The sequence below is a fragment of the Podarcis filfolensis genome (genome assembly GCF_964270895.1).
Source record: "Podarcis filfolensis genome assembly, chromosome: 5".
Lineage (NCBI taxonomy): Eukaryota > Metazoa > Chordata > Lepidosauria > Squamata > Lacertidae > Podarcis > Podarcis filfolensis.
Window position 1 is genome coordinate 23,073,843 of NC_139608.1, and position 25,211 is coordinate 23,099,053.

General features: G+C 42.2%; 1 protein-coding gene and 1 long non-coding RNA gene across 38 annotated transcripts in view; both read right to left on the reverse strand.

Annotated features, from left to right (window-relative positions):
* The window catches only part of MBNL1 (muscleblind like splicing regulator 1), a 184,221-nt gene that overhangs the window by 157,364 nt on the left and 1,646 nt on the right, over positions 1 to 25,211 (reverse strand). Inside the window, exon 2 of one of the 37 annotated variants that reach the window (XM_083613408.1) lies at positions 553 to 606. The exons of the other annotated variants lie outside the window; for them this stretch is intronic. The gene's annotated coding sequence lies outside the window, so the exon portion shown is untranslated. The remainder of the gene's footprint in view (positions 1 to 552; positions 607 to 25,211) is intronic. 37 annotated transcript variants of the gene reach the window in all.
* LOC310762519 lies at positions 10,714 to 17,082 on the reverse strand. The gene is made up of 2 exons (XR_014548055.1): positions 15,285 to 17,082; positions 10,714 to 14,792 (listed from the first exon to the last, which is right to left on the reverse strand). It is a non-coding gene; the product is annotated as an uncharacterized lncRNA (long non-coding RNA).

Here is a 25,211-nt window from a genome sequence, read left to right on the forward strand (position 1 = left end):
TTGACGACAGGCTCCAAAATTAGGTAATTTGTCCCCCTGCCTCCCAAAATCAATAAATCGCAGTTCAGTACTGATCTAGTACAGTAAAGTAGTGCCACACAACAGGATTACTGAAAGTGAGATCAGTGGAGTAAATTCACTAGACCAGAGGGTTCGCATTTTCGCATTTTGGCAGGGCAACTTTAGCAGGCAGCACATGACTCCGAAAAACAGTAAAAATATTTTAAGAATGTTTTGAATACACTTGGGACTTTCTTACTAAAGTTTTGTTCTACAGATGTTCAAAACCCAAAGGGCTCATTAGCAGAGTTTGTAAATTAGTCAGGCCTAATCTGCAGTGTGAAAAAATCCATAGAAGCTATGTGAACGCTTGGAGTGAGATATTCTCACAACATATAGTGAGTAATTCCAAAATTGTTCACCAACTGAACACAGTATGTTCTTGTATTATACAATGCTACATAAACCAAGCAAGCTTTTAGGCCGAGCCGTTCATGAGACACAGCAGTCATGGAAAAAGCACTGAGGAAGTGAAATAAATTTGTTACTCACTTTCACAGGCAAAACCTTTTGTTTGGCTAACCACGCTTCTGAATCACCTGAATCCTAGAAGAAAACCTCTTAAGTAATCCGTAATACATTTGGTTGAATGCAGACCAAGAAAATTGCACTGATCTCCAACTAAGTCATTCTCATGTAAACAGACTCGATATACATTATGAAAGTACAGATTATAAATACTTGAGTGATGCCTCACCTGCCTTTTTTACATGTGTTATTCTGTATTTTATTGAAGCTTTAAACTATTTCATTATATTTTATCCACTGCATTTGTATTGTTATCATTATCTGCCTTAAAAACAATTTAGTGGAAGTGGGGATATAAATTTAATAAATTAAGGAACGTCAAAAATAAACTTACGTAACTTATAAATGTCAAATGTCATTCACAAGCCATGCTGCCTAATTCTGTATCACTGCATTATATTTACACAAATTTTGCTGACTCATCCTCAAGGATGCATTAAAAGCCATTATTGCACTTCTAACTTAAGGCCCCAATAACTGCCCAATGATCCCTTCAAAACAAAGCTTAAAAACCATTGCTGACTTTACGTATAATTCAAATGCTGCCTGCCTATAAAACTTTACACTGGTGGGGCCCAACACAGCTTAGAGACATCCTACTTCTCTGTGTTCTGTTAAACTTGCTCATATTGGCAAAGAGCAATCTTGTCAGTTGCTGCATATTATGAGACTCCCATCTTATGGAAATTGCCAGAGCCCTAGCCTCAAAAACAATCCATTTAAGGAGGGCCCAGTTTAGAAATACGCTAGTCTCTTACATTCATATTCTTGCCTTCCTGCCATGATAGAACCCAAGGCAACATACATGCATGAGCGTCACGCCTTTGCAATTCGTTCTCACAATGCCCCTTCTCTGCTCCCAACTTGGGACACTATGACTGAAGACTTCCTGCGTTAACCCCAACCCTCTCCCATTTCTCCTGAACCAGAAATCCACGGTGACCGGGATCAGATCACATCTGACCAGCTCTTAAACCAGCTTCAAGATCCTAGTTTGCTCCAGCCCTGGCAAACGATGGAATTAGATCTAGTAAACCCAGGCAAGACTAGAGCAGAAGAGAGAAAGAACAGAACGCATGGGCAAAAGGCTTAAACACTTCTCAGTTTAATAAGTCATGTATACCTGAAGGAGTGTCCACCCACCTGGTCCAGCCCGAACACTGAGGTCCAGCTCTGAGGGTCTTCTGCCGGTTCCCACACTGCGAGAAGCGAGGTTGCAGGGAACCAGGCACAGGGCCTTCTCGGTAGTGGCCCTCCCATCAGATGTCAAGGAAAAAACAACTATCTGACTTTTAGAAGACATCTGAAGGCAGCCTTGTATAGAAAAGTTTTTAATGTTTGATGTTTTTTGTGTTTTTAATATTATGTTGGGAGCTGCCCTGAGTGGCTGGGTAAATAATAAATAATTATTATCATTAATTATTATGTACATCCTAAGCAATCCAGTGACTAAGGTTAACCCACCTTGGACTTTGGACTTTAATTGAAAGACAGAATATGCTTTGTTTAAATAACTAAGTAAATAAATAAGCTGTAGATCTGTTATAATGCGGTATAGTTTGTTTTGTTTTAAATAAGTGTTGGGATTTGCCCCAAAGCTACATAAAATACTTTTTAAATAATGCACTGGCATTAACCCATTGCAGGGCTGGGACTAGCAACTAGTCTGATTTATATGTCTCAAAAGTCCTAAGAATGGGATTCCCCCCCCCATTTGCACTTAGAGGGAGGTGTAATTTTTCCTTCCTCATCCCTGACCAGAAAATGAAACACTCTGAAAAATGTCAGCACAGAGAAAGACTTGTCATTTTGTAAATCCGCCAAGATAGGCAGACTGCATGTAGGAAACTGCCAAGTCAAGGCACAGGGCTCAGCTTAGCCTTCTCTTTGACATGCTATAATCTCGACGGAGCTTGAGGCTTTTCCACATTCAGCTCTGGTCTACACATGGAGCAGAATGAGGTGGGAATGAATGGATAGGCTTTAAAGCTAGCACCAGGTTTCAGGTGGGAATCAAGTTTTAGGTCTCCCCTACATCACAAATTCCCTGTAAGTAGAACACTAGCATGACAGGCACCAGGACAGATGAGAACAGCTCTTCCTGGTGTTCTAGTGTTGGCTATCGGAAGGGTTTTTTAAAAAATAAAAAATAGTAATAATGGGAGATTATGCAAAAATGGCATTCTTTTTATTATTATTATTATTATTATTATTATTATTATTATTATTATTATTATCATACCCCACCCATCTGGCTGGGTTTCCCCAGCCACTCTGGGCAGCTTACAGCATATCTAAAAACTTAATAAAAACATCAAGCATTAAGAATCTCCCGATATAGGGCTGCCTTCAGATGTCTTCTAAAAGTTATGTAGTTCTTTATCTCACTGACATCTGAAGGAAAGGCGTTCCACAAGGAGGCCGCCACTACCGAGAAGGCCCTCTGCCTGGTTCCCTGAAGCTTCACTTCTCGCGGTGAGGGAACCAGCAGAAGACCCTCGGAGGGGACCTCAGTCTCTGGGCTGAACGATGGGGGTGGAGATGCTCCTTCAGGTATACAGTGGTACCTCTAATTAAGAACTTAATTCGTTCCGGAGGTCCATTCTTAACCTGAAACTGTTCTTAACTAGAGGCGTGCTTTCGTTAATGGGGCCTCTTGATGCCGCTGCAACGCCAGCACACGATTTCCGTTCTCATCCTGGGGCAAAGTTCTCAACTCGAGGTAACTCTTCCTGGTTAGCGGAGTTTATAACCTGAAGAGTTTGTAACTCGAGGTACTACTGTACTGGGCTGAGGCCATTTAGGGCTTTAAAGGTCAGCACCAACACTTTGAATTGATCTCAGAAATGTACTGGGGTCCAGTGAAGATCCTTTAGGACTGGTGTAATATGGTCCCAGCAGCCACTCCCAGTTACCAGTCTAGCTGCATTCTGGATTAGTTGTAGCTTCCGAGTCACCTTCATTCTAGCCTATTCTGGCCCCTCCCGACATTTTGGACTAAAATGCCCATCAGCCATGAGCAATAGTGAGAGATGATGGGAGTTGTAGTCTACACCATCTAGAAAGCACCATGATAGCTACCATGAGCTCATTTTCCTGCCTATGCAGATCAGACGTCTCCCATGCAAAATATCCCGCTCCACTGCATCCTGAATTGGCACAGTCCGGGTAGAAGAGAATGCTTTACCATTTGAGTCATTGATGGGAATTCAAACAGGCACCTAGCAGCAGAATTTCTGGGTAACCTGAAGATTTTGGGTGCCCAACAAATTATTTTGGATCAGTGATATTCTGCACATGCAGCCAGAAATAATCCAACACTTACAAGTGATTAAACTATTCCAGTCACTTCTCATACTTGGGTGAATCCAAGTGCTTAGATACTCTTCCTTGGAGTATTTAAGTGTTTTGAGAAGCTTGTTTCCAATGGTGGTTCAAATTAATTGTTAAAAATAACATCGCACCCTTTCCAATCTGTTATTGTCACTCGATGTAATTATAATAAGTTTGGGGAAACTGCAAACATGTCTCAGCAGCCATAATATCATTACTATGGAAACACTAACAAGGAATAACAGTCTTGGAGGCTTTTTCAATGCATACTAATTTAACTACCCATTATCTGCAATGGAAACTTGTGCAAGTCGAGGTTTTCATGATACTGGGTTTCAGAATTTTTGTTCCCGCAGTGCACACTTAGTAAGGAGCATGTGCTAACTTCTGGTGCTTACTTCACAGTGGAACTATGAGTGACTTAGTGGAGAGTTGCATATTACAGTCAGGATCCAAAGAATTAAAACTAGCACCTCGGCCCCAATTCAACTTTAGACGTGCGTCCCTCAAATGCAAGGTCCTTGGTGTCGCAAACAGTTTGTGTTTTGCAAATCGTTTTGAAACTCAGGAGTAGTTTCAAAAGCAGCTTTGTGATATGCCATAGGAGCAGATACTGTTCAAAGTGAAAAAGCAGAGGGAAAATCACAGTGGCTGTACACAAGTCCCTGGGAATGCCAAGAGAAGTTCCCGGCCTCTACTGTGATGGATGTGGGAGTAAGCGATTCAAGTTTACTACAATTCAGAGTCATGCATCAAGAATTACATGGCACCGTTGTTGCATCTGCATTACGATACATGCAGCTGAAAAACTCAACATTTTGCAGAAATGTTGTATGCAAGTCAGTTCTGATGAACTTGCTTTTAAATTCCATCAAATTGCTCAAAATAATAAATGTTTGTTGTTTATTATTTAAGGGATTTCTACCCCAACTTTGAAGGCAACCCCCCCCACACACAATAAAGCAATGCCAAAAGAATTAATAAATCATAAAATCACATAAAATCCAATACAGTGGTACCTTGGGTTAAGTACTTAATTCGTTCCGGAGGTCCGTTCTTAACCTGAAACTGTTCTTAACCTGAAGCACCACCACTAATGGGGCCTCCCGCTGCTGCCACGTGATTTCTGTTCTCATCCTGAAGCAAAATTCTTAACCCAAGATAATATTTCTGGGTTAGCAGAGTCTGTAACCTGAAGCGTATGTAACCTGAGGCACCACTGTAAACTGTTTACTAAAAACCATCTGCCCAATTAATGAGCAGCAACAATACTCTCTTAGGAGTATTGGGTTAGAGTATTAGAGTTAGGATTCTATACAACTAAGTAATAGTTACCCCTACTGAAATAAATGGACTTAAGTTAATCATGACCACTAATTTCAATGAGTCTACTCTGAGTATCACATAATTGGATATAACCCTGGGAGGGAACCACTCTAATCCTAATCCCTGCCATATTATGGCCAGTCACAGATAAAATACTCCTGGCCCTTGCCAGGAAATTGCACAATCTCCCAAAGAAATGTAATACCTCGGTTTTCAAGCGTCTCGGAAGCCGAACGATTTGAAACCCGGACACCGAAAACCCAGAAGTGAATGCTTCCGCTTTCAAACATGCCTTGGAAGTCGAACGGCTTCCAAGGCGCTTTTCTCTATTGAAACTGCCGACTGCCCATTGTGCCTCGGTAGCTGAACATTTCGGAAGTCAAACCATCTTCCGGAACAGATTATTTTCGACAACCGAGGTTCCATTGTACGTTGTTCTTATAGCATTGCATCCAATGTTGCATGAACAGAAAGCAGCTTGCACAACTGATCTTTCCTGTCCCCTCCTCTCTCTTGCAGTTGCCTGAAAATCGCCCCTACCCTCCCCCCCCCAAAAAAAAACCTCCCCAGCGGCTTTGTGCTCCCTACCAAATATCCTGAACTATGTCATTCAGGCCTACAGTGGGATGGGAGAACGACTGGAAAAACCAGTGGAAAAATGTTGCACCGGTGGAGTACAAAGTCCATCCCTTGGTCCCACTGTAGTTCTGGATGACACAGTCCATGATGTTCGGTAGCCCCATCCCAACCCTCTGAAAGGGCTTTGGGGAATATACTGGGGACTATATGGGGGACGGGACACGGGTGGCGCTGTGGGTTAAACCACAGAGCCTAGGACTTGCCAATCAGAAGGTCGGCGGTTCGAATCCCCGCGACGGGGTGAGCTCCCGTTGCTCAGTCCCAGCTCCTGCCAACCTAGCAGTTCGAAAGCATGTCAAAGTGCAAGTAGATAAATAGGTACCACTCCGGCGGGAAGGTAAACGGTGCTTCCGTGTGCTGCTCTGGTTCGCCAGAAGCAGCTTAGTCATGCTGGCCACATGACCCAAAAGCTGTCTGCGGACAAACGCCGGCTCCCTCGGCCTATAGAGCAAGATGAGCGTGCAACCCCAGAGTCGGTCACGACTGGACCTAATGGTCAGGGGTTCCTTTACCTTTACCTTTATATGGGGAGTCAGGGAACAGAACAATCCATCTGCCTGTACATTAGATCATCAGGAAGGTTTCCCTTTTTTCAGATCTGGGTACAGCAGACAAATGAGCAAACATGAGGAAAGCAAACTGTCTAGGATGAAGCTGAGATGTGTGGAGCTAAGGATAAGATGCAAATCTGCAAGCGCTCGCAATGGAATTTTTGTAGAGGATGACCTGACTTATCCTGTAATTCCGCTATCATGCACCCAATTTGTAGGAGGACATTTTGGACAAGGATCAGGCTTATTAGCCATTTATAGACCCAACAAAACCCATGAAGATATACTCGGGGAGGCTGTAATCTTTATTTGTGAAAGGCTTACGATGAGACTATGATGATAGGAAGCTTTTGATGATAGAAGGTTTAATGACACAGTTATTCACACAAAGCCAGGCCAAAGTTTGTTGGAATATGCTGATTTCCACTGAAACCGGATTAAAGTAGCAGGCAAGGAAGCTGATCCTTAAAGCTTTTTGGAAAATGTATAACTCTTCCTTCTGAAAGCACATATGAGTCGCTCTAACACATAGGATTCCACTCCTCCCTCGTGTAATACCTGCTGGGTGGTGTTATAGCTTTATTGGCTGAAACAATAAATATTTAACAACCCATACGGAAGAAAAGGGCCGTGGAAAGATGAGTCAAGTATAAAATTGCTTTAAAACCTAAATGTAAATTAACAAAAGGCCCCAAGGACCTGAATCAGAAGTGGGTAAAGATGGCACGTCTTTCTTATAAATATTACAAAGGCAACATTTGCAGACGTATAACTTAAGCAATTTACCATTATGCAATGTAGAACACAGCAATGGCAATTTATCTAAACGCTGCTTTCAGAAAACCCAATTGCACATTCACAATAAGTTAATAGCACAAATCGCATATGTGAGGAAAGGTACATTTCAGAGATCTGCTGTCCTGGGACCACTTATGTGAGGTTAATCCTGCACTTAATGATGTGTAGCTGGGAGATGACTTTCCAGAGCTTGATGTGGAATATTTCCCCTTCTGCGATTCTATAACGCTCGGAGTTCACTAGCAGCAGGAGGACAATTTGGTAATTTTTGATCCAGGAACAAGAAAGCACTATGTAGACAAGCATGAACTAGTCAGCGTCTCAGTCATGCCACAAAACTGAGTTAGAGAACATTAGTGAGCAGCATCTGACTAGTTCAGATATAAGTGGAATTTGGTTTCATGTGCTGCAATAAAGCTTGGATTCACCCTTCCCCAATCTACCAATGGAGATCAGAAACAAACAACAGTTCCCTGTGAAGCACAAACACAAGAAACTGTGGTTTGTTGGTTTGTTTTAACCAGCCTTCCCCCTCCATATGTTCTGGACTACAGCTGCATTAGCCCTGACCACTGCCTATGCCAGTGGTGGCCAAACTTGCCCCTCCAGCTGTTTTTGGACTACAACTCCCATAATCCCTAGCTAACAGGACCAATGGTCAGGGATGATAGGAATTGTAGTCCCCAAAGAGCTGAAGGGCCAAGTTTGGCCACCACTGGCCTATGCTGATCGAGGCAGCTGGGAGTTTTAATCCAAAAACATATGGGGAGCACCCAGTTGAGGAGAGCTGATTTAAACCCCAGTTAATGAAATTACACTAGGAATAAACCATAGTTCCAGACCCTGGCTTGTTCTCTCTAACCATGGTATAAACCAACCACAGTTATCCAAGTTCACATGCAATGGGATACCACAAGAGAGGAGGAGAGAGGAACGTGAGCCCAAGATTTGCTGCCGCTCTTTCACACAGTGGGAAACTGTGGTTTCTAGTTACATGTGAACCAGGCCAAAAAGCCTCAGTTGCCAGTGCACCTTATAGTCTAATAACTGAGGCTCGAAGACACTCAGCTGTACCTCAACAATGATGGCTTGCTCTACAGGGTTGTTGTAAGGGTTATTTAGTTAAATAATATTAAACAAGAAGAGTAGACTTTTTACAGCAAAACCCAGGTACAGTTGCTTCAAAAATAGCATTATTTTTTTCCAGAAAGTCTGCCTGAGTCACCTGGCTTTTGATATTCTGCAGCATCTCCCCTGGAAAACAATACACAAACTATGAAGCACCCAGATGCAATTAATTCAAATAACTTTTCCTTCTCCTGCAGCAGTTTTATTAAGAGAAAGAACTAGATTTTCTTCCAGATCTGAGCTTGTAGGCGTCGCTTGCCTCCTCACTTTACGCAGCAAAGGCATATCTATTGTTATACTGTACTAAAAGGAGAAGCTATTTATAGCTGAGTTATCCAATGCTCTTAGCATGTTCTTCTATCTTCACAAAAGTGTTCACATTTAATAGAAAATCAAGTGCTGCGGTTCCTACGTAAATTATTTCCCTTATGAAAGCAAGGCTTCCCTTCCACACCTAACGCAAAATGGGTTTATTTTTAAGCCTAAGGGCCAAGCTCCAAAGGAGTGCGCAGAAACCAAGGTACTGCAGTTTTTCCTCTTCTTGGTCAAACAACCCTGAATAGGAACACTTTGTTGAATGTTCTCCTTGCCCGCTTCTATTTTGCAAAGCAATTGTGAGACCATGCCCAAACCTGCTAGAGCTATGACTGATTCCCACAAGCATCTGTGATGTTACTTGATGTGATGTGCCCACTGCAGAGTAAAATGTCTCTAGGTTCTGCAGGGACATCACCTACCTGAGCTGCCTGATGAATCCCCCTGGTCTGCTTGGGGCTTGAGCTACTCCAGCACGACAAGATAAATCTTTGCATCATCAGCACACATTGCTCACCTCCACATCAAACGTTTAAAGCACTTGTACACCCCTTTAGGGACGCAGGTGGCGCTGTGGGTTAAACCGACTCTGGGGTTGCGGTGCTCATCTCGCTTTATTGGGCGAGGGAGCTGGCATACAGCTTCCAGGTCATGTGGCCAGCATGACTAAGCCGCTTCTGGTGAACCAGAGCAGTGCACGGAAACGCCGTTTACCTTCCCACCAGAGCAGTACCTATTTATCTACTTGCACTTTGACGTGCTTTCGAACTGCTAGGTTGGCAGGAGCAGGGACCGAGCAACGGGAGCTCACCCCGTCGCGGGGATTCAAACCGCCAACCTTCTGATCAGCAAGCCCTAGGCTCTGTGGTTTAACTCACAGCACCACCCGTGTCCCGGCTTTAAAATAGGATCAGACAAATTCATGGAGGAGAGGAGCATAGCCTTGATGGCTGTGTTCTCCCTTCACTGTCGGAGGTGGTATCTATCTGAATGCCAGTTTCTAGAAACCACAGGGTGAGAGGGTGCTGCTGTGCTCAAGACCTGCTTCCCACGGGCATCTGGTTGACCACCAGGATGCTGGACCAGATGAGCCCTCTGGTCTGATTCAGCAAGCTCTTCTTATGAACTCATAGGTACTCAGATCACTAGCTGTTTACAAGCCTGGCAGTGACACTTCTCCACAGGCTAAAAAGAAAATGATGACTTCTCTTCAGCGACATGTGCAAACATAACGCTAGAACCTATCGTGAAGCAATGAAACCACGTGAGCCGCTCTTCCAAGCTAGCATTGTACAAACTTTCCCTACCCAAATATTTCCTCCCTGCATGCCTTCCATAAGCACTTGGCACTCAACCTTGGCCTTCTGCATTTTCGCACTTCAGGCAACCCCTCCCTTTATTATATAATTAAATAATCTCCATTAACATCACTACTGGCATTGCATCAGACAGACGTTCCAACTGGTAATTAAATCCAACTTCTAAACGATAGGATACAGAGGAAAGCAAAATGTTATATTGTCAGCATGTGACAATAACGTAAGTGGATCTCATCTTTACATGACGTATCCTGAAGGATCATCTAGAAAGCAATTTGCTGAATTAAACAGTTCAGACAATCTTCCGTATGCACGCAGAATATTATTTTTTTCAGATTGCTACCGGCTGCACTACTGACGTTCCCAGTAGGTGTGAGTGGGAAGAGTCCGTCCTGTCCTTGCAGAACAAGTGGATATAAAAATTATAGGATGCATTGATTATGCAAACATTAACTTGTCAAGTCAGTGCAGCTCAAGGCCAAGGTAAACAAAAAAAGGAATAACTCTCCCCCTTTCTGTCCTATGTTATCATGCCCTTACAATATTATTTTCCTCCTCGCCAAGATTTATTGAATGAAGATAACAATGGTTCTACCAAGTTCTCCCTCTGTATAAAGTCAAACCTGGAATTTTTTAATTGTCTTAACTGCTTCCATCTATTGCTTGAGTGACTGTGCATTAAGTGTTTAAAAACAAAACCAAATGTCATTTGATTCTTTTCTTTTTTCTCTCTCTCCTTAAGAAAAATAAAAGACAAACCCTTGAAAAGTACCTAGTCTTAAGCAATTTCTAATCTAGGGTAGTGCAATTACACCACATTGCGTGATATCCAAAGTTTGCGGCATCCTAATGAACTTTCTTCCAATGGAGATTCAGCAGGAAACATTGCTTTTCCACTTTTAATAGTGGAATAGTTGCGGTTTGATCTGACGTAGTTAGGAGTGAATTTGAAGCTGGCTGACTGCACCTTTGGTCGCATGTCACTGTTATGAGAGAGTGCAGGGTTTTCTTTTCAACACTAATGGCAGGTTGTGCCCAAATTGAGAGAGGTTCTGTGGTTGCTGTCATGCTCCATACACATCCTTGGGTTCCTCCAGTTATGAACATGTTGACACACCGGGCAATAGATATAGAACACGATATAGATTTTCATCTTTGGGAAAAACTTTGGAAGAGTGATCTGAAATTTACAACATGTTATTCCTTGAAGGAGAACTACCTGAAAATGATTTACAGATGGTATCTAACTCCGATGAGACTTGCTAAGATTGGTAAGTCTGAATCAGGTAAGTGTTGGAGATGTAATGAGACTGAAGGTATGTTCATTCATATGTGGTGGACCTGCAGAAGGGTAAGAGAGTATTGGGAAATAATTTATAATGAGCTGAAAAAAGTGTTTTAAAATACTTTTTTTTTAAAAAAAGAGTCCTTTTTGTTGGGGATTAACACAGTTGTAAATTTCTAGGTGTCAAAAAAGGCTATTTATGTATGCCACTACTGCAGCCCGTGTTTCGTTAGCCAAAAATGGAAAACGAACGAGGCCCCAACCAAAGAAGAATGGCAACTTAAACTGATGGAAAATGTGCAGCTTGCAGACCTAAGATATAGAATAAGAGAACATGAAATACATACGTTTAAGGAAGATTGGAAAATATTTATTGATTATATGGAGGGAAATTGTGTATATCGGAAAACATGGGCGGCATTAAGATAAATTCAACAGTGTAAATAAGTTTTGGTGGATGTTATAATAGAATACTGAATAAAATATGCAGGGATTTATGTTGTGCAAAATGAACCATGGAAAGAGAGGAAGGGAAGTCATTGATATTTTAAGTGAATATTATAAAATGTAAAACAGAAATTTAATAAAAATTATAACAAAAAAGAGAGTTATGAACATGTGTGTATGAAATTGACGCATAATAGTCCAGAATTCTAATCTTGTGGGAGTATAGATTAGAAGAGGAACTACATATCTGCAAGGACTATGGATAACATGGTTATTGCGATGAATTTTTTTTTCTGCAGCTAATTATTGCTGTCATTAGCAGTACTTTGCCTCAGTACCATCCTCTCCATCTGCCATAATTCTCCTCTAAACCAAGCTCATAAACTGGGAGGCTCACAACATTCAAAGGTAAGTGGCAGAAAACAAATGTTTCCCAAACTATGCTCACCCACCCAATCCCCTCCACAAATGAAAAGGCTGAGGATCCATTCTGGATCTTTCACAAAAGGCGGATCTTTTGCAGGAGAAGAAAAGGCCTTTTTCTGGTACACTGTTCCGGAATACTAGCTGAAGAATGACAGCACCGTGTGTCAGCATGCCAAAAATCCCCACCTCCCTCAGAAAAGGAAGAAAGAAAAAGAAACAGCAACTAAATTGGTAAGTGCAGGAAAGTCCGAGCTCTAGATAAGGAGGAAGACAGAAGGAATGCAACAAACTATGCCGAACACAATCCGTATTGAACACTGTAAAATAAGAAGAATTCCCATGACAATCAGTGTTAGTATCTAAATATCAGCAATGAATGAGGAACACCAGGATCTCTCTGAGGAGCTCAGTCTTACATCTGGTTGTGTTCTTCCATATTTAGCACAACATGAAACAACTGTAATTTTCTAAAGGAAAATTAAGCACAGGTTAATCAGTGAAATCACAAAGGGCTTTCCCCTGAAATCACATGGGGATCAGCCAGGGAGTGGTGAGTCTGTGGTTCTCCAGATGTTGGTGGACTGCTGTCATCACCTCTACCCACTGGGCATGCTGACTGAGGTTGATTGGCACTGGGACTCCAACCACATCTGGAGGGATGCAGGTTCCACACCCATTTCTCTAAGCAAATGTGCTGATGAGTTGGGAATTACATCTACAAGAGACAAAAACCTGTTGACCATCATTGCCAGCAGAAGTGCATACAGACTTAGGCTCAGCAATGAGCTACACTTCCATCAAACTCTTTTAAGGTCAACTCAGCACAGGATTAACAAGGGCACTTAGGGTACATTTTTAATAATATTTTATTTATCTTTCAGGAAAATGACAGGGACACCGTCCAAATGTTGATATTGCTTTGTCAAATCTATGGCAGATCTAAGGCATGTGACTTATTACTTTGTTATTCTCAGTGAGCTAAGCAAACAAAACTTAAGACTCTATTTAACTTCTGGCACATGGAAGTCTGAAATTCTAGAAACAAAGTGTCTTTATACGCAGTACAGAAAATGTGTTGCAGTAAGATAAAAGAGCACACTTATTTTTTAAAAGTAGTGCAGTCTACAGATAGGTTGCTTTAATTAACCTGACGCTAAATTAATGAATGGTTATATTCTAAAACCTGAAACGACTCTTTTTTGAGGCAAGCGATATATATACACTATCAGTCAAAATATTAAAAATGTGGCAAATGTCTATAACACAGACAGTAAAAGTCTTCAGAGACTGCAACATAACCCACAAACCATAATCCACAAACTACAAACCATGGTTTGGGGACAATTTGCACGTTATCAAAGAGCTCCGTGATATTTTACCCAAGAGGGTCAGGTTACTATGGAGAACTGCTGTTTGTGTACTGATATAGTGGCAGATTCCATTGTTCATGGTAGATGATGAACATACGACTACGAATACCATTGGGAAAGTACAAAGCTATCCATTCTCTGGCTGCTTTGAGACCACATTGAGTCCAGCCTTCTTGCAAAATGTAACCTGGTCCTTGGTTTTTAAAAAATCAAAAAGGGTCTTGAATTTGTCGATTACCAATTTATCTCTAGCATAACCAAGTAGGTTCTAAATGAATAATGTATCTTACAGTGAGTGTCCAAAATTTGACGAATACTGGATTTATGTGCAAATATTAAGACTCACCCCCAGATGAATTATGCTGTGCCTGGGGAGAAACTATTGTCTCACTTTGGGGAAATGAAAAGCAAATGCTGACAATCAGCATCTAGGTGCCTGCCAGCATCTACCAGCATGTTTCTGAAATGTCAGACATTTGCAAAATTTGTCTGGGATTGCCTGCATTCATGTGTGAACAACAACATTCATCCATTTTTGAGCACTCACTGTAACATCTACACAGATATGCACGAGAAACAGGCAATTGATATGCTGATGGGCAAACCATGTTTATACATACACACACAGAGGAACATAAAAGAAATGGTGTGATACTCCCCCCTGAAAAGTAATGGCCTCATTCAGATGTAATGAGAGGGCGCTACAGGGAGCCTCAGCCATGTGCAGTCTCCCGTCTCCTCCTCTTCCTCCAGAACAGCTGCTAGGAGGCATTCAAACTCACTTCCATTTTGTCTTAACTGCAGCTTGCTGTGTTGCCCAAACCCACACAAACTTGTGGCTAATCTTTAACTGCGGTTTCTTGAAGCATGAAAACGTCAAGCCATCGTTTACGAAGCTGGTTTGTTTCAACTAACCATAGTTAAACCTGATTGAGGGTTCAAGTGACACATTGGGTTCATCGAAAATGGAAGGAGAAGCCCCAGATTTCTTCATGGCTGCACCGGAGTAGGGGACAAATACAACCCCTGTGATTATGAAATAGTCTGTCATGTGCCAGGAGAGGACATGCAGCCAGGCACTGTGGCATTATTGACTCTGGGTGGTTATAAACTTCATGGCCACAATATTAGACATGTGCATGTGAGTGTGGCAGTAGAATCACACAAATGAGGTGGGCATGATTTTTAAATACTTGAGACCTCAATGGACTGATTTCTCTGTCCACGTGACTGTTGCTGCTATAGCATGGATTTTTATTTATTAAGCCTTATTAAAAAGCAGAGACATCACCTTACCAACCAAGGTCCGTATAGTTAAAGCCATGGTTTTCCCAGTAGTGATGTATGAAAGTGAGAGCTGGACCATAAAGAAGGCTGATCGAGGAAGAATTGATGCTTTTGAATTATGGTGCTGGAGGAGACTCTTGAGAGTCCCATGGACTGCAAGAAGATCAAACGCATCCATTCTGAAGGAAATCAGCCCTGAGTGCTCACTGGAAGGACAGATCGTGAAGCTGAGGCTCCAATACTTTGGCCACCTCATGAGAAGAGAAGACTCCCTGGAAAAGACCCTGATGTTGGGAAAGATTGAGGGCACAAGAAGAAGGGGACGACAGAGGATGAGATGGTTGGACAGCGTTCTCGAAGCTACAAACATGAGTCTGACCAAACTGCAGGAGGCAGTGGAAGACAGAAATGCCTGGCGTGCTTTGGTCCATGGGGTCACGAAGAATCGGACACGACTAAACAACTAAACAACAACATTTATTAAGGAGAGAGGAGTACACAAGTCCAAGATTTGGACCACTGAACATTAAACCATGGTTGTTGCTACTTCCAAACACAACCAAAGAGTGAACAGGATATTTGCTTGGTTTCTGCTCTTCCACAGGACATGAAGGAGAAATATCGTTCCAGGTTGCTAGTGGAATGAAGTCCCAATGTCCTTAATGGCAATAAAAGAACAGACAGATTCCAGTTCATTGTGGCTCTCACAAAGAAACCGCCCGAGTTTGCCAAATTATTTAATTGTTACAAAAATAAGGTTTCTAACTCAGTGGGTAAAGGTGAGAATATGCAAGTCATCTCCTGCATCTCAGCTGCTGGGCAGAATTGATGAAAGGAAATGAGGAATCATTCGAGTTAGACTGCACCAGCTGAACGGTGACCAATTGTATGCAAATGATACGACACAGTTTTAAGGGACAACGTCCAGCAGCACAAATCACCAAAGATATTTTCCAGAGCAAAACTTGACTCCTATGTAATAATCATCTTTAGAAAACATAGTTTTTAATTTAATGTAAATGCCATAAGATTTTGATTTTGACACACAAGAAAAAAGTACATATAAGATAAGCTCTGGAGAACAAATACTTATGGTGGCAACAACTTTTAACCTAAAATGTATTTTTATTCCATTTTTTCACCTTCTATTTCTTCTCAGGAGGATGATAGTGGTGGAGAAATGAACTAGCTATTCTAGTCATCAGGAGGCGTTAAGGCCTGTCTACCTAATCACAGGGGTTATTTGCTACATTTTCCTGCTACCTCTCCATTAAATTTCACAACAGAAGCTTTTACATCTGAGCATATACAAAACAGAAATCCAGAGGTATATTTACATAGGCAGCCGATGTAATGGCGGCTAATGCCATACACCAGAGAAGAAAGCAATGCAGCTTTTCTTTGCAAGTCTCCTTTTAGCCACAGTCTGCTCTGTGCAATAATGCATCCCTTCTGAGCAGCTCATATTTCAATCCATATAAACTGAGTTTCAATCCATAAATCAAGTCTGCTCTCAGAAACCCAAAATAGTAGCCACAGTAAGGCTGTTATTAGTTAATGCTGCTTCACAAACTGTCCACGTACTGAAAAGCAAAACAACACAGGTCCTAGTAATTTGGACAGTCCTGCAATATTTGCACACCCCTAATGGGGCTTTCCCATCTCCTCCCAGTCCAATTATTCAGGCCATAACCAGAAGTAAACAATCAGTTCCAGAAATAAGGGGATGCCATTGCTTTTGAGTTTCTCAGGCCACCAGATCACATTCCTGTGCATAGGCTATGAGCTGCTTCTCCCATGCCCATCCACAAACATCATCAATAACAAAACTGTCCAAAGCCAATTTGCAATAAATTCAAAAGGCGCTCCGTCATTGAGGGAGAAATCCTATACACAAGAAGCCGCCTTAGAGCAAGCCAGTGCAAATTAAGCCAGCATAAAGTTACACTCAACATCCACCAAGCTCAGCTGGGAGGGAGGAGATATGCTGGCATTTTTTGATTCTATGTCTGGCTGAGCTGAAGGTGCAGGAGTTAAGCCAATGTAGCTCAGCTGTGCCGGGAGATCCACTGGATCCTAATCCACTCATCCCAACAGAATCCTTGCTGTAGGAATGCTACCTAAGGCTGCAGTCGTAATAGCAATTTACATGGGAGTTAAGTCTCAATGAACTCAATGGGACATCCTTCTCATTGCAGATACTCTATTATGTTATTTTTGGATTATAGGTGACTAATATTTTATATAATAGCATGATTTCTGCGACTGTAATTTGCTTTAACTCTTTTTAATACTGCATTATAAAATGTTGCAACCCTCCCTGGGACCTGCTGGTGGAGGCTGGATAAGAAGAAGTGTGTGTTTGAATGTGTTTGTGTGTGAAACTGGTCTTGTGAAGTATTTCATTTCTTTAAAAATATAATAATTAGTATTATCATCAATAATAATAATAGGATTTCACTAAGTCAGGTAGCCTTTCTTATGCACAAAAATGAGGCTGAGATTTCCCCTCCCCACCCTTATTTGTGCCATATGAAATGAAGATCGACCCATGTCGCTAAAAGCCCAATTAACACTGTGCAATAGAATCACAGAACTGTAGAGTTGGAACGGACCACAAGGTTAATCTAATCCCACCCCTTGCAATGCAATAATCTTTTGCCCAACGTGTGTCTTGAACCCACAACCCTGAGATGAAGAGTCTCATGCTCTACCGACTGATCTGATGAACCCTTTCTCACTGAAGAGGATGGGAGTACATCCATACCACAGCGGCAATGTCACTTAGCTTGGCTATATACAGGTGAAACTCGGAAAATTAGAATATCGTGGAAAAGTTCATTTATTCCAGTAATTCGACTTAAAAGGTGAAACTAATATATGAGATAGACTCACGACATGCAAAGTGAGGTATGTCAAGCCTTTATTTGTTATAATTGTGATGATCATGGAGTACAGCTGATGAAAACCCCAAATTAACAAACTCAGAAAATTAGAATATTAAATGAAATCAGCAAAACAAGGACTGCAAATAGAGCAATATTGGACCTCTGAGAAGTAGAAGCATGCATATGTACTCAGTACTTGGTTTGGACCCCTTTTGCATCAATTACTGCCTCAATGCGGCATGGCATGGATGCTATCAGCCTGTGGCACTGCTTAGGTGTTATGGAAGACCAGGATGCTTCAATAGCAGCCTTCAGGTCTTCTGCATTGCTCAGTCTCATGTCTCTCATCTGTCTCTTGGCAATGCCCCATAGATTTTCTATGGGGTTCAGGTCATGCGAGTTTGCTGGCTAATCAAGCACAGTAATCTCATGGGCACTGAACCAGGTTTTGGTACTTTTGGCAGTGTGGGCAGGTGCCAAAGTCCTGCTGGGAAATGAAGTCAGCATCCCCATAAAGCTCGTCTGCGGAAGGAAGCATGAAGTGCTCCAAAATCTCCATGTAGATGGCTGTGTTGACCCTGGACTTAATGAAGCACAGTGGACCAACACCAGCTGATGACATGGCTCCCCAAATCAACACAGACTGTGGAAACTTCACCCTGGACTTCAAGCATCTGGCATTGTGTGCCTCCCCATTCTTCCTCCAGACTCTGGGTCCTTGGTTTCCAAATGAGATGCAAAAGCTGCTCTCATCAGAAAAGAGATTTGGGGAGTCGTGTCATCAGCTGTTGTTGGTCTACTGTACTTCATTAAGTATAAGGTAAAGGTAAAGGGACCCCTGACCATTAGGTCCAGTCGTGGCCGACTCTGGGGTTGCGGCGCTCATCTCGCTTTATTGGCCAAGGGAGCCGGCATACAGCTTCCGGGTCATGTGGCCAGCATGACTAAGCCGCTTCTGGAGAACCAGAGCAGCACGCGGAAACACCATTTACCTTCCCGCTGGAGCGGTACCTATTTATCTACTTGCACTTTGACGTGCGGGACCGAGCAATGGGAGCTCACCCCATCGCGGGGATTCGAACCACCGACCTTCTGATCGGCAAGTCCTGGGCTCTGTGGTTTAACCCACAGCGTCACCCATGTCCCTTCATTAAGTATATTAGTTCCATATATTAGTTTCACCTTTTAAGCTGAATTACTGAAATAAATGAACTTTTCCATGATATTCTAATATTCTGAGTTTCACCTGTACACAGTGTCTAACGTCTAACCCTTGGAAGCGGGTTGAGACATCCACATTACTGTGGAAGGAAGAGCTGCCCAAAGGGTTTCAGCACATGAGAAACTTCACAAACCTAGCATGCTTGAAAGCAGACCTTTTTTTTGCCACATGTTCTGTTGCAAGAATGCCCTGGAAACTTTTTTTATGATGAAGCAACCTGCAAGCGCAATGAATAAATAAAGGGTCACGGAGCCCACTGGATAACACGATGTGAGAAATGATACTTCAAACCTAGGATGGCTGCAAAACAGATTGCAGGACGCAGCAGGTGGGATTCTCTGAAAGCCCAGGTTTCACACCCGGTCTAAACAAATGCACACGCCTGTTTCACAGTGTGAAAATGTAGCTGTGACGTTCGTGTAAGCATTTGCAAACCTGATCGGCAAACCTTATTTTTATTTTATTTTATAAAACCAAAGTGTCCCTCGATATGCATATTTTAAGGATGGATTACACAAGAAATGATAAAACGAAGAAACAGCGCCACCAACATATTATCTCCTTCCCCCCATGTTCAAAAGCAATAGAACAGGGAACCAACACACCCTTAATCCATATAGCTAAATGCATGCAGAATCTAGAGCAGCATCTCTCAACCTAGTGCCCTCCCCCCGCCATGTTCCTGGACATCAATTCCTATCACCCCTGACTATGAGCCATGCTGGCTGGGGCTGATAAGAGTTGCAGTCCAAAACATCTGGAGGAGACTAAGTTGGGGAAGACCAAACTAGAGTGCAAGACTAGGGCTTAAATTGCTTCTCTGCCATGAAGTTCACTGGGTGACCTTGAGCCAATCGTGCGCCAACCTTGGATGTCACTCAATGCTTGCTCATTTTTCTATTGTTGTTGTTGTTGTTTTTAGGTCATGATGGGCTGATCTCCTTGGGGACAACAAGTGGGAAGAAAAGTATTTCAAACAACCCACTTCACAGGGCTTGGATAGTGGGGGAAGAAGTACCATGTGTGCCACCTTGAAGTCAGTGTTAGAAATTAGCCAGGAGCCAGGCGCGTTTTGCCACTGGCGCGGGTCTAATTATGATCACACGGATATCTCTGGATGCTAGGTTGGCGACTAACATCTCCATCTGGCTGGCCCCTCCAAGTTTCTTAAGCAGGTAAGCAGAAGAGCTTATTTATTGCATTTATTTCCCAACTTTTCCTCTAAGGAGGACATGGTTCACCACCCCACTCCGCAGTTAATCCCAACGACAACTCTGTTAAGAGGCTGTGACTGGCCCAAGGTCACCCAGTTAACTTCCTGATTTGAACCCCGATCTCCCAGGTCCTAGTCCGACACTCTAACCACTGCACCAGACCATCTTCCTGGAATACCTCTTCTATGGGGTAGCTATATAAATGAAGTAGGTAAATAAATATGGAGAAAGCAAAATGTCACTTAGAGAAGGGTCTGAAATATTTTCCTTGAAGGTTGAATTTGTTTTATTCTGGGTTGTTTTATTTGATGTCTTAATGTGTTGTAAACCATGTGGAGATTTTTTCTTTAAAATATAAAGTGGTACAGAAATTAAATTAATAATAATAAAATAAAATAAAATTCCAACTGCAAAAGTCACCTAGACATTCTGTTGTGGCAACCATAATCTAGGATTCAGATGCCATTTGGCAAACATATATATATATATATATATATATATATATATATATATATATATAAGAGTTTCAAACACAGCTATAAAGTGCCAAGATATGAAGGATTACCAAACCTAGTTCTGCAACCCAAAGGGGCCTGTGAGCATCTTGAGCTCCTCAAACAGCCACCACATGGGAAATGGCTTTTGAAGCAAAAAGATGCTTTTTAAAACCTGTTTGCAATATGACCTTATGGAGTCAGCCGAGTCTGCTGATCAAAAGGAGGTGGCATTAAAAAATTCCAGTGGGTATGTTCAAACTTCTGTATGTTCTTGACACAGCTCTAAGGATCCTGGCCTTAAACTCTGTGCCTCATAGAAGCCAAGAAATACTTTTCAAATATACAGAGCCCTATACTGCTATAATCCTAAACATGCTCAATAGAACTGGGCAGTTCTATCTGTATATATCATTATTATTATTTATTTATTTGTTGAACTTATATATTGCCCTGTAAACTTAGGGATCGCATCGCTCCATCCCTCATGCAAACACAATTCGCAACCCACGCAACAAACAAGGCCCAAAGCCTCTATCTATCCAGCACTTCAGGAACTCAAGCCAGTGGAGATGTTCCACGTTGCATAATGATCTGCAGCATGAGAAGTAAAAGGCCAGCAAAATGCCCCTCTTAGGTTTACACAATAAATGACTGGTCTCTTCTTCCGACACCCTGTTTAAGAAATGGATTTTCAAGGATCTTCTCAACCTTATCAAAATGATTTAGCGCAGAAACACTCCACTGCACGGTACTCTGGCCTTAATCACTCGAGAAGCAACTGTTTAGCAGCGAATACGTAAAGAGGTCCTCTGAAGAAACAGTAATTCTAAATAATAATGGAATCCAATTAGGGTGCCTGGAACATTTATAGGATAACCTGGTTTTATACGTTCTCTAGCGTTGCCAAGGAAAGAAGGTGACTGTGATTTTCCAATTGTCTTCTACATTTCCCCCCACCCTGGTACCTGCTGAAAAAATCTTACGGCCTCACACTGGTCCTCTCGAAGATGCAGTAAACGTGAACCAACAGGCAAAAGCATACTTTTATCCCAGAAATTTGAGAGTGGTGCAGAGATGTAAGCTCTGAATCAGTATGTGGGAGGCGCAAGTTTGAATTTCTTTTCTGCCAAGGATCGTTTGTGCACTGCAAGGTGGAGTATGTGTCATCTGCACAAAAACAGGGCAAATGTTACATGAAATTTGCATGTGATGATTTATAGGTATAGATGTGAATTTTCAGAATTGCTATTATTTAAATTGAAATGCAATGCACCGCACAGCAGTGGGAAATAATAATAATATTTATTATTAATATTTATTATTATTATTATTATTATTATTATTAATTATTTATACCCCGCCCATCTGGCTGGGTTTCCCCAGCCACTCTGGGCAGCTTCCAACAAAATATTAAAATACAATAGTCCATCAAACATTAAAAGCTTCCCTAAACAGGGCTGCCTTCAGATGTCTTCAGAAAGGCTATGATCTGGTATCCTGTGTGCCTGATCTGTCTTGCTGACTCCTGATGGCCAACTTCAATGCTACTCTTGTTCTCCTCTGTCACCTTTAAGCTGAGCTTGCACCAGACAGCCTGTCAAGTAGACGGCTTCTTCAAACACAGGACTGCCTTCTGTAAACTCTAGCCACGGAGCTGCAATGAGGTGTTCCGAAATCTTGAGGTACCATAAGAACAAAAAAATAAGCACACTCATCCACATATTTATTCATTTTTTTTAAAAAAAAACTTCCATTAAACTCCCCTTCTGAATTGGGCCTTGAGACTATTGTCTAGTTCAGTCACCACCTTGGGCTGATTGCTCAACCATGGTTGGGGGAGATGGGCTTCAAGGCTCCACCATTGCCCTTCTTCCTCTTCCTACATGAATCCCTCCTTTCCTAGCTACCACAACATTTGAACCACGCTACCTATGGTTACCACTGCACAAGGTCGTTCCCCACAACCACCTCAAAACAAGGATCAGGAACCCAGTTTCAAATTCTGATTTGAAAGTCAACTAGGACCAGGAGCCGAAGTTCAGGGATGAGGGCCTTCCAGATGTTGCTTCATCCCTAACAACTGGCCATGCTGTTTGAGGCTGGTGGGAGCTGGGCATCCCACAAGATCGGGAAGGCCACAGGTTCCACACCCCTGCTATAGTTAATCTGGGTCAGATGTTTCAGCAAACTATAACTCCTTGTCGCTAACCAAAAAAAGGGAAGAAGGGAAAGCAAATGAGAAGCCAGGGGTGGCAGAGGAGAAGGAAGGAAGGAAGAATCAGAGAAGCCCACAAAGCACTCCAGATATCTAAATTAGGCCAATATTGAATTGTTATCACTGCTTTTGAAGAGGGCTAGAATTTAATCTGCTTTTCAACAAAAGCACCCTCTTATGCGGATACAATAAAGGAAGAGCGCGCAGCTTATCTTCTACCTATAATTAATGTGCACGGTCCTTTTATCACTTTCCCCCTCTTCCTCCACCCACCTTTTATTCTCTCACCTTTGACCTATATCAAAATTTTATGATCATTCCATACACATTTTGCCACATTTCCTTGAAACAGCACGCCTGCAAGTCTCTATCAGATACTTAGGTAGCCTGATCAGTCCTTTTGCCATAAATGCTTAGCAAGTGAAGGAGCGCTACCAATTTCTGCAGCAGCATTAACTATTCTGCTATTTATGAAATCTCACAGCACAACTGGATAGGTGTCTATTCAAAAGTAAATCAATAGGGCTTATTCCCGGAAAAGGCAGTTTAGGACAACAGCCTTGGTATGTGTTTATTGTAGTTGGGAGTAGACAAATTACTCCTATTAAAATGTCTACTCACAGGCAAGCCCCACCGAGTTCAATGGCACTTACTCCTGGGTAAGTAAGGTATAGGACCGAGGCCTAAATAAACATAAGGAACAAAATGCCTCCAAAATCAGATCCGCTCGCAAAGACACTGTGTTTATTCCAAAACACCCTATGTGAGCAGTTGTAACTGTATTTCCCAAAGTAATTTCCAGACACTGCTGCCCAGGTGTATGAGCTCGGATGAGACTCCCTGAAGTTCTCTTTAGTGATGGTGGGGCAGTTGTAAGATTTTGCAACAGGATTGCTCAGTCTCCTTTACATACAGGCCACTGAAAATCCCTTAAGCAACACCATTCCCTCCCCCCACACACGTCTAACTCTGAATTCATATCTTCCCTACTGCAACAATTAACCGATTATACTGGCTGTTTTCACTTTCCGTCTTTAGGACATGTTCAGATGATTGACCACATGACTTTTCGTCCACATCGAAAGGTTTTCAGCTGTTGTGAAAATCCTTGCGAACTGACAGATAGCTCTCCTTTACCCTGCCTGGCGATGTACTGCTTAAAAAATTGCAATACGCAGCCAAGCACCAGAGGAAATAGGAGTACCTTGGAGACTTCGAATCATATTCCTAACTGAACAGACAAGCTCTATCTAAAACACTGATAATGATTCCTCAAAACACGTAAACATTTGTAAAGTCAGTATATATAACCACACAAGTTGAATACAGAAAGCCCGATGAAGAGGCCTAAAAACCTGCAAACTAATGTTCTTCTAATATAGAATATACAGACTCAGTATTACATTATATATAATGTATATATTCTCAAGATGAGTATGTATTATTTTTCTTGTGAACTGCCCTCTGACCTTTGGATGAAGGGAGGTATACGAAGTTGTAATTAAGATGGCACAGTTTTGATAAACCCACACAGATTCTCTCTCTCTAAAAAAAAAAATCCCTTAAGAGTTTTGATCACTTTAGGAATAACCCATGTCTGCCAACAATTCACTTTTAGCATTTAAGAAGCTCTGTATCTACCAGGGAGTGAACTGGCTCTTTCTGCCTACCTGTGCCAGTTAACTACTTTGGAGACAAGACTGTACACTGCACCACAGTTAACATCCCCCTAGAGAAACCTGAATCATAATGTTTTCTCATGATGCAGTGCTATTAACAAATTCCTGCCCATTAAAGGACACACAATCTGATCTCTCTGTCTCTCTCACAGACACTTCTGGATTTAAAATATAATCAATAGGATGGGTTTTAAAATGCTATTTCATTCCTTATAAAGGCAAACATGCATATATCAAACTTCAGTTACTATGTGCCACGTACAGTTGAGCGCGGGGGAAATTTGTGTTGTTTATTTTATAAAAACAAAACTTCCCCACCCTTTGGGGAGGGGGGTTTCCTGCCCTACCAACTTGTGCAAAAGCCCAAAGATCCCAAATGACAGCGCCTTCCATAAAAGGAAGCCCAGCCAGAGATGGCACCCACCATTTATGTGCAGGAGGCGAGAAATTAACCTCTCCGCAAACGCATTTGGCCCACTTTTCAAAAAGGAAAGTGAGACTGAACTGGCGGGCGAGTGAGTCTACTACCCTTTCCCGAAAATCAGGATGGGGAGGAAACACCTTGCAAGGAAACCAGCCTCAAACCCTGCTGGACCTTGTGGCAATGGCTTGCGGTAGGTAGCTGGGGCTGTGAAATGGGAGGGTTGTCAAAGTCCCGTGGAGGAGGAGAGCGAGCCGGTGCCC